Source organism: Aphis gossypii, unplaced genomic scaffold (genome assembly GCF_020184175.1).
Source record: "Aphis gossypii isolate Hap1 unplaced genomic scaffold, ASM2018417v2 Contig00708, whole genome shotgun sequence".
NCBI lineage: Eukaryota > Metazoa > Arthropoda > Insecta > Hemiptera > Aphididae > Aphis > Aphis gossypii.
Window position 1 is genome coordinate 18,362 of NW_026083240.1, and position 10,134 is coordinate 28,495.

At 29.9% G+C, this 10,134-nt stretch overlaps 1 long non-coding RNA gene across 1 annotated transcript; it reads right to left on the reverse strand.

Annotated features, from left to right (window-relative positions):
* Positions 1-5,163: 5,163 nt before the first annotated feature.
* On the reverse strand, positions 5,164-8,240 carry LOC126555092 (uncharacterized). The gene is made up of 4 exons (XR_007606765.1): positions 8,145-8,240; positions 6,379-6,636; positions 5,504-6,202; positions 5,164-5,399 (listed from the first exon to the last, which is right to left on the reverse strand). It is a non-coding gene; the product is annotated as an uncharacterized LOC126555092 (long non-coding RNA).
* Between the last annotated feature and the right edge of the window lie 1,894 nt (positions 8,241-10,134).

The window sequence follows — 10,134 nt, forward strand, 5'->3', positions numbered from 1 at the left end:
TTGATTTCAATTGAGGAACATATCAAAGTTATTGCAAAGTTCTTAGAGTTGTTGTATATTAATATTTAATGAGATATATCGTGGGGAGATTTTCTTCACGGCGAAACGGCTGCGGCTAATAGTCCGTCGGCGAAACGGTCGCGGCGAAATGGCTGCGGCGAATCGGTCGCTGCGAAATGTCCTAGACCCTTTAATTTATGCCTTATTATCTAATATCAATGGTATACGATTTCATAACGTTTATATAAACTCGAAAACACTCGATCAACCTAAATATCAAATGCTTTGTGAAATTTTAAAAGATATTGACGGAGTACAGTTATTCACTTTTCGTGAAAACGATGAGGTTATCCCTCCAGAAAAAGCATTACCAGATTCTGTTTTTATATTTGACGATATTTCATGTGAAAATCAGAATATTGTACGTTCTTACTACACGCGCTGTAGACATAACAACATTAATGTATTCTATCTGGCGCAATCATTCGCACGCATACCAAACAACTTATTCGAGATAATAGCAACATGATAAGCAAGATGAGACTAATTTAAAACACGTTTACATGGAACACTGCTCTGGTGATATGAATTATCCCGAATTTAAAGAGTTTTGTACTTTGTGTTGGAGTAAGGGGAGATTCAATTTCGTCGTAATAAGTAAGGACTGTGAACGTGACAACGGACGGTATCGACACGGTTTTGACACGTTTGTTGTTATATAAAACACTATAGTACGATATTAACCATGGAAGACGATAGTAGAGTGTTGAACGAATTAGTTATTGCTAAGGAAAACATTAAACGTAAATTTGAAGCATTAAAAAGAGGTGATGCCGATATTCAATCTTATGTATCACAAACATTTAAACCAATAATCGAACCTCTGAACAAATTACATAACCAATCGCCAACACCACAAACTTCCGAATCAGGTAATGATAATGACATTTTGAATGCAATTGAAGAATTAGCTACCAATAATCGGACGGGAACTTTCCAGTCATTAGAAGAATATGAGAAAGATAAAATTTATGGTCCAAGAAAAAAATCTGATGGTGTTATTAAATTAGGTCATGAAGAAGTAAAATTTAAAAACAATGAAATAATCATCAATGATTAATCTTATCAGCTTGTTGAGTTATTGTTTTCTAGATATCCTATATCAATATACTGATAGTGATTTAAATACATATAAATCAATACTTATTCAAACATCGGCACATTTAACGCTGGACGGTACAAAAATTAAGCAAGGTGGTGCAAAGTATAAACAAATTATTTGTGCGTTATCTCGGCTATTATCGAGCATTTGGCCGGACAACTATAATAATAAAATGTGATGTTCACGGAATTGGGATGCGTTCATAATAATTACGACATAATGTATAGGATAAAAATAATAATATATTAATGCCTCTAACAATGACGCTTACGCGGACGTCTCCGCGGGAGCAGCGCCACACAGAATAATAACAATAGTAAATAATAATAATAATATTGATACCAGTATCATGTAAACAACAATATGATAAATACCGATCGGCACATACGCCACGGTCGTGACGGTCAGTATCGGCGGCGTTGGTGGCGGCAGCTGATACGGCAATGTTGATAATCACGGACTCGGCGGCACGCGAACACGGCGGGCGATCGGATTACGTAAAGCGCGACTTTACGTAATCACGATATCGAACGGCGGTATTGTGCACTAAAACACGACGCGTTTAATTCGCCGGTCGCGGTGCGGAACACGGCACGTCGGTAAATAACAGACGGCAAAATGCCAACACGCCGTACGATCTGCAAGTGTCACTTTTTGATATGGTCGCGGAAAAAAGGGCGACAAAATTAACGGCTGGACATCGGACGAGACGCACGGGCCGAACGATGGCGAGCGTAGGACTGACTAATTATGGACGGCGACGACTTTGCCAAGGTCAATGACCGCGCGATGCGCTGTCTCGCGGACTGGTTGTCGCACGGCGTAACAGTAGCGGCTGGAAGGGGCAAGTTCGAACATTATTTGTAAGCTATTTTCCTCGGGGACCGGTGTGCTATTACAAACGCATAATTTAGTATATTGGAATGATCCAAATGAGATGGTTGATAGATTAAGACTTCTTTTAGCCTCTCAATCTGCGGGAAACACCGGAGTTTCAAACGAAATATTATCTATTTTTGAAGAACTCTATGAATCCGGTATAACAAAGAAAATACCTAATGTCTAAACGTGATATAGCAATCGAACTTCACAGACCGGCTAGGAAAAATTATACTAGACGAACAGTAAATGTGTACGGAAAAAACGATTTATATCAGGCAGACTTGGTCGAGATGATACCACTTTCAAAGAAAAACAATGGATACAAGTATATTCTCTGTGTGATTGACTGCTTTACGAAATTCGCCTGGGCTATTCCATTAAAAACAAAAACGGCTTGTGAAGTGACCGGTGCCATGTCAAAAATACTTATAAGTAGATCGCCTAAACTGCTGCAGGTAGATAATGGAAAAGAATTTTACAATTTAAAATTTGACATGTTAATGACAAAGCATAATATAAAAAAGTATAGCACATATTCAACGACGAAAGCTTGTTTTGTAGAAAGGTTTAACCGAACTTTAAAAACAAACATGTATAGAGAGTTTACTGCTCAGGGTTCACATAAATGGTTATCTATTTTACCCATCCTGATAGATAATTACAACAATTCAAAACATAAAACGATCGGGATGACACCAGTCCAGGCGGAAGAAAATCCTGCACTAGTGACTTTGAAACAACGCACAATCGTTAATAGGAAATTAAAATTTCATGTTGGAGATAAAGTTCGAATAAACACTCAGAAAGGAGTTTTTACAAAAGGATTTTTACCTAATTGGTCAACAGAAATATTCACAATAGTAAAAATAAACAAATCAGAACCACCCACTTATCAGTTACACGATTATCATGATGAACCAATAGCCGGTTGTTTTTACACCGAAGAAATATCTAAAACAAATTTTCCTAATGATTATTTAATCGAAAAAATTATACGAAAGAAGGGGAATCAGATATATGTTAAATGGATAGGGTTTAACAATTCTCATAATTCATGAATTAATAAGAATGAAATTAAAAAATAATTTCAGTCGGTGTTCAGAAGTGAATGTGCTTGGTACCACGAAATTATTTTTCAATATTCCATACGGTGAGTCAACTTAACAATATGTCTTCGGCTATTTTGGACATTCAACGACGAGTATATGACGAGTCAACAACAAGTATTTTATTAAAGAAATGTCTATAGCAGACACTGAAACATGGACCCATCACCACTTTATATTTAAACATACATCTTTAAAACAAGACGCAAAAAGTCGAAGCGTAAACATTTGGCTTGGACGGTTGCAACACGGTTTATCATTGGAATACGGCGATATCGAGTATGGAGAAATACAGAAAATATTTCAAACATTAACATGTGATAGAATTTACGTCAAAGGTTTGCAGAAACAAAAAATTATCGAAGAGTTTATGCCGCACGCTATCGTCTTCAACATTGAAAACTTAGAATGTCCACGGCTTAGTCAATTGAACGGAGAAACACTACCATGTTGTATTTTTCATATGGATTTTAATCCTCAACAATGTACATTGTATAAAGTATTTGCATTAAAAAAATGGTATGTTTATAATGTTTAAGATAATATTCTATTATTTAAATAAACAATAATAATATTTTAACATTATTGGATTTTTTTTTTTTTTATTTACTATATAACACGGTATAATGTTAATAAAAACAAAATCAAACAGATATTTACATGACCTTAACAATAAATTATAGAATATATATATATATATATTATGTACACTGTATAACAATTTTTAACACTTAGTTGTTCAAGTTGTACATTGTATAAAGTATTTAAAAAATGGTATGTTTATAATGTTTAAGATTGTATTCTATTAATTAAATAAACAATAATAATAATAATATTTTAGCATTGTTGAATTATTTTTTACTATATAACATGGTATAATCATAGACATAATAATATATGGACTGCGCTTTCCTCACCTCCAGTCTATCATGTCTGGTCGTCGAAATTGTTTGAGAGAGATAGCGATAGTTGGGGGCAGTCATGGAAGAAATACTTCTATATTTTATACACCATGAATATATTTATTATTAATAAATGCATATTAATCATAGACATAATAATATTATTATGTCTATGATATTAATAGATGTATAATAGTAAATATTATATTAATATTATATATAGGTATTATAATAGTCACCCTATGTCTTTACATCGACTGACGACTATATCCATAATCCATATATCTACGCGAACAAGCGACTTGTTGTGTAATTATAAAATTATAATTTATATTATAGTGTTATTACTGTTATTTAACTTAAAAAATAATAATTATTATTTTTTAAACAATTTTAAAAATAACAATGAAAACTTGTTCTGTTAAAAACTGTAAAACAACAATAAAAGAACTAGGCATTAAAATGCATAGGTAAATATAAGTCATAGACATAAAAATATATTATTATGTCTATGGTATAAGTACCTAGTTAAAATTCATTATTCCTTTTGGATAATAACCTACCCTTGTATTATACTTAAATATTTAGCATACCTAAAGGAAGTCTCGGTGAGCAATGGATTCATCAGATCAAACAGCACAATCCTGATTTTTATCCAACAAAGTATAGTGTTATTTGTAGCAAGCATTTTATTGAATCTGCATATTATATACGTGGAATACATGGCAATCCAATATTGAAGAAAATTGCTATACCAAGTTTATTTAAGAATAGTTAGTATTTTTTCTTTATTTTCTAATATCAATATCAAATCAATATTATCTATTTACAGGTGTTAATAAAAATCTGTTTCCTGTTGAAAATATGGATATTATTGAAGTATTTGATGATAACTGTACTGAAGAAGTTAGTTCACTATCTTCCAATGATTTAAGTGCTAAATGTTAGTATCTATTTAAAAACATTTTTCATTGCTATTTTTCAAAATTTTCAACTAATTAAATTTTATTAATTTAAGGTAATTTACCAGTAAAAATCAGTCTTAATAAATCAAAACAAACAGAAACATTTCCTAATCCTAGTAATACACCAACCTGCACAAAAATAAGCTCCAATATTATTAATACACCTATATCCACAAAAAAAAAGGTATATGTGTATTTTTTAAATATTTTTTATTATTTAATTAAAAAAGTACTAATATGATGATATTATACAATATTGAATTTAAAGATTTAAACATGTATACTTTACTTGTTTTTAGGAAACGCAAATATTTTTTGGGTGATTTCAAAGACATTGCTAAGATAGATAGTCCAAATAGTAGGCTGAAATATTGGATTGCTACTAAAAATGAGCATGAAAAACAAATAAAAAAAATAAAATCATTAAGAAAAGAAAATTATAGACTTGAACATAAAATAAAAACAATGAATAACTTGATAACTCACTTAAAAGATGAAAAAAGACTGATCTCAGATAATTGTTTTTCTGTACTTAAGGTTAGATTATTTTATAATATGATCTTCTATACTGTCTTGTGGTGCATGTTAAAAATAATATTTATTTCTTTTTCGGTTGGTTGAGGAACAACCTGCGTTTATGTAAACCAAGAACCCAGTTGGTCACTTATCCGTGAGCCAGAAGTACAAGATGGTGTTTGACTGCAACACATATCAGTGACTGTGGTCATTGATTAAACATACATTTTTATATTCATTGATTTTTATAATCAGTGCTGCGGTCAACCACTTTGCCACACCAGGCTCCATGCTAAATATATTTTACATAGATTTAGTTATGTTAAATAAATATTAGTGTTTTAAAGTTGCTTAATTTCTTTTGTGGTGCATGTTTGTAGGTACTAGATTTTATGTGTTGTGTTTTATTGTTAAATATATTTATAGTGGTTTCATTTATTAAATTACAGGAGTCTTTGCCAAATTTTTAAAGTGATATTATTATGAAACAATTAAAAATTGCCACTTGTAAAATAATTACTCCTGAAATTCGAAAATTTGCACTCACTTTACATTTTTATTCCCAAGCTGCATATAATTATGTACATGGTGCTTTTAATAAAAACCTTCCTCATCCAAGCACTTTAAGAAATTGGTACTCTACTGTAGACGGCACTCCTGGATTCACATCTGAATCATTAAATGTTTTAAAAATTAAATATAAGGAAATGGAAACAAAAACAAAAAATTAATATGTGGTTTTATAATGGATGAAGTTTATATTAACGATCAAATACATTATAATGGTGAAAGACAACAAGGGTTTATTAATTACGGAGCTGGTAAACTGGATTATGATGGATTACCTAGGGCCAAAGAAACGTTAGTTTTCATGTTAGTAGCTATAAATTCCAATTGGAAAATTCCAGTAGCATACTTTTTAGTCAATGGTTTAAACTCACAGGAGAAAGCAAATTTATTATGTACAGTTTTATCATTTGTTCATGATACTGGAACTTGTGTAAAAACACTGACTTTTGATGGTACAGCAGCTAATATGTCCATGGCCACAAACTTGGGTGCCCAACTTTCATTCCCTGACCTTAAACCTTATTTCAAACATCCTGAAACGAAACAAAATGTCTATATATTTATTGACCCAGCTCATATGATTAAACTATGTCGGAATACTTTAGGTGATAAGAAGGTACTCTATGATGAAAATAAATATCCAATTAAGTGGGATTATTTTGTAAAGCTTGTTGATTGAAATTTTTTAAGTAAATCCGAATTCAAAAAACCTTTGTGGCCAAATAGTGAAAATCATATAACATTTTTTATTAAAAAGTCAATTACATATATAAAAAATTTAAAAGTACCTGAAAAAAATTCCCCAAATACGTTTCAGTCATTAATTACTTCCAATAGAAAAACTGGGTTTATTGGCTTAATTATTTGTCTAACAAGTATTGAAAATTTATTTGACGATGTTGTTAAAAATGGAATCCTTGACTTTTTTTTATCTTATAAAATTTCACAGGATCATCTTGAGATGTTTTTTCTGCGATAAGGGCAAAGGGTGGGTTTAATAACAACCCCACAACATCACAATTTGAAGCTGCATATAAGCCTCTTATTATACATAATGAAATTAAATTATCTTCCTTTGCAAACTGTGAACCTCAAGATTTAACTTCAATACTATTTGTAACTTCATCTAAAAAAAAATCAAGCAACTAATTACTTAGATCTTTTATATATAGAAGAAGAAGTGTCAGAACAAAATCTAATTACAGATGATGAAATGTTTTTTTTTAAATCCTAATGAAATTAAAATGATAAAATTATGTTATAGAATATATCTCTGGATTTGTGGTGAGGAAAATTATTAAGAAAATGTCTTGTTCAATTTGTGTGATGGCAATGATTGAAAAACATGTAGAAGTTGGGTTAGAATTAATACAAGTGAAGAATAGAGGTGGATTAATTAAACCGTCGTATGACAGAATAGTTTTATGCAAAGCAGCTGAACAAGTTTTTAAAGCCCATCAACATCAACTATCAACCATTAAAAATAATCCAATTAATTATCTTATTATAAAAGCAACATCAAGAATACAAATTTTATAATATGTTTAAAAGTTTATCAAATCATATATTAAATCAATCACCACTCAACAATCACCTGCTGCAAATAATTCACCTAACTTTAAAAACATATTTTACAGTGAGATTACATCATTTTAATAAAACTATAAGTGAACCCAAAGAAAGAATAAGGTCTTTGTTGACAAAAACTGTACATTTTAAAAACCAGTAATTTTAAACATTATTATTATATACTATCTACTATTATTTATATATTATACTTGTATTTTCAAAAGTAAAAATGGTTATTTATTTTTAAATTATTATAAAGATATCAAATAATTTACTAACAGTTAAAATACTATTAAAAATGTAACCTATGTCCCATATTGCATTACACCCTATTATTATTTTAATGATATTTCAATTATTTTTTATTGTATATGAATTTGTATTTTTTTATATCTTTATTTATATCATCTGGTTAACAAGGTATGTATAATTTTTAAATATTATGTTAAATTATTTTACAAAGTATACGTACCTACTTATTGCTTAATAATTTTATTACTTGATTTTCATACATTATATAATTTAACATTAAAAATAAAATATTATGTTCTTGGTGTTCTTACTTTTTAATTTTTTATTATTAATTGATATAAGATATTGTTGTTTTGGTGATACTAGAAACTAGATAATGATTATTTCATGGTGTAAATAAAAATATTCAATAGTTTCTTCCATGCTTGCCCCCAACAATCGCTATCTCTCTCAATTTATATCGGTCCCGGTTTTCTCTCTCTGAGCGCAATCCATATATTATTATGTCTATGGGTATAATATTATTAAAAACAAAATCACACAGATATTTACATGACAATAACAATAAATTATAGAATATATATGTCGCATCCGTTTAGTGAAATCGCTCATTTCGTGAAGTGGACATCCACTTCATGAAATGTATCCATTTAGTGAAAACGACATTTTACTACACTATATAGACAATTTTTTAACCTTTTCATGAATTGGATGAAATTCATTTTATCCACATAGTGAAAACTACTACTAGACATGAGTATTTTTGATATTGGGTAATTGTACAATTTACACTAGGTAATTGTGTTTAAAATAAATATAAAAGTTGCTTGTTATAATTTGTAACTCGTACATTGTATAAACTAATTCGTCAGTCTATCTGGTAATTTCAAGAAGATAAGATATAAAATGATTGTTCAGATACATAGTAATATAGATGTACAGATAGCGTATGATCCCGTTGACGAATTACAAACTACAAAGAAATAAAATAATTGTAACTATGTATTTCTGATATTTTTGAACTTATATTTTTTAAACACCGGTAATTATTGGTATACCTACCTACCGAAAATATCGCCAGCCCTATTATAATTTACAGCTAGCTTAAAATGAGTCAAAATATTTCAAAAACGTTACCATTTATGGAAAATGCTAATATAATATTAATAAATAATAATGCACTGTGAGTACATTAGTGTAGTAACTCAAAAAATGACAATTTTAAGTTATACATGTTGTAGTAACCAGTGATGGTTGCTGCACGCTTCTTTTACGACGAATGCACGTTCCGTCGTAGGTTGGAGAGATGAGGTATATAAGTTTAAACAATAGATTAATAAGATAATTGATACGTTTATTAACTTGTTAAAACAATAAATGAAAAGACTTTCGTTAGCGTAAGCACAAGTACTTAACTACCGGAGAGCAAGTGACAACACTGACCAAGTCTAACTGACTCTTAACTAACTCTGATTAAATCTATGATGAGGACTCATATTTATATGGAACATGCCGTGATGGAGAATAGGATGATCTACGTCTATGAAGTGGCGTGATGTGTTTAATCCAATCAGGAAACGGCATCAGTGGTTCGACTCGGTGGCGTGATATAGTTATAGGCCACTGGACTTTAGAACTACGTTTTTATACTAAAAACGTCGGTTTACTACAATGTGCAATGCACTAGTGTATTATATCGTACTGGCAAAATTGAGAGCGTTAAACAATATAATATAGTATAACATTAGAGGAAACAAATAAATTCAATCCATGCAGTAGTGTATTATTTTGAGTTATTACTATAATGCATACCTAGACGTATAATTAAAAGTACGGGTGCATTAGTGTATCATCTCAAACTAAACCGTCGTTGGAGTTGCCTATTAAAATATACGCGTGAGCATACAAATTATGTTATATTCTGCATTTTAATAGGATTTTAAAGTAAATATTAAAATGCAATAGTGTAGTAACTAAACAAAATATTATTTAATTGATAAAATAATTGTTTAATAGTAGGTATTGAAACACAGATAGATTTGTTAAAAACACTTAATATAATTAATAATATAATATATACCAAAGTTTCAAACATTTAAATAAAATACTTTTTATTTTATTAGAGATTTAAGATATTAAAAACTTAAAAATTTGATTTTCTCAAAATCATACATTTTTTGTTACTACACTAATGTACTCACAGTGCGTAA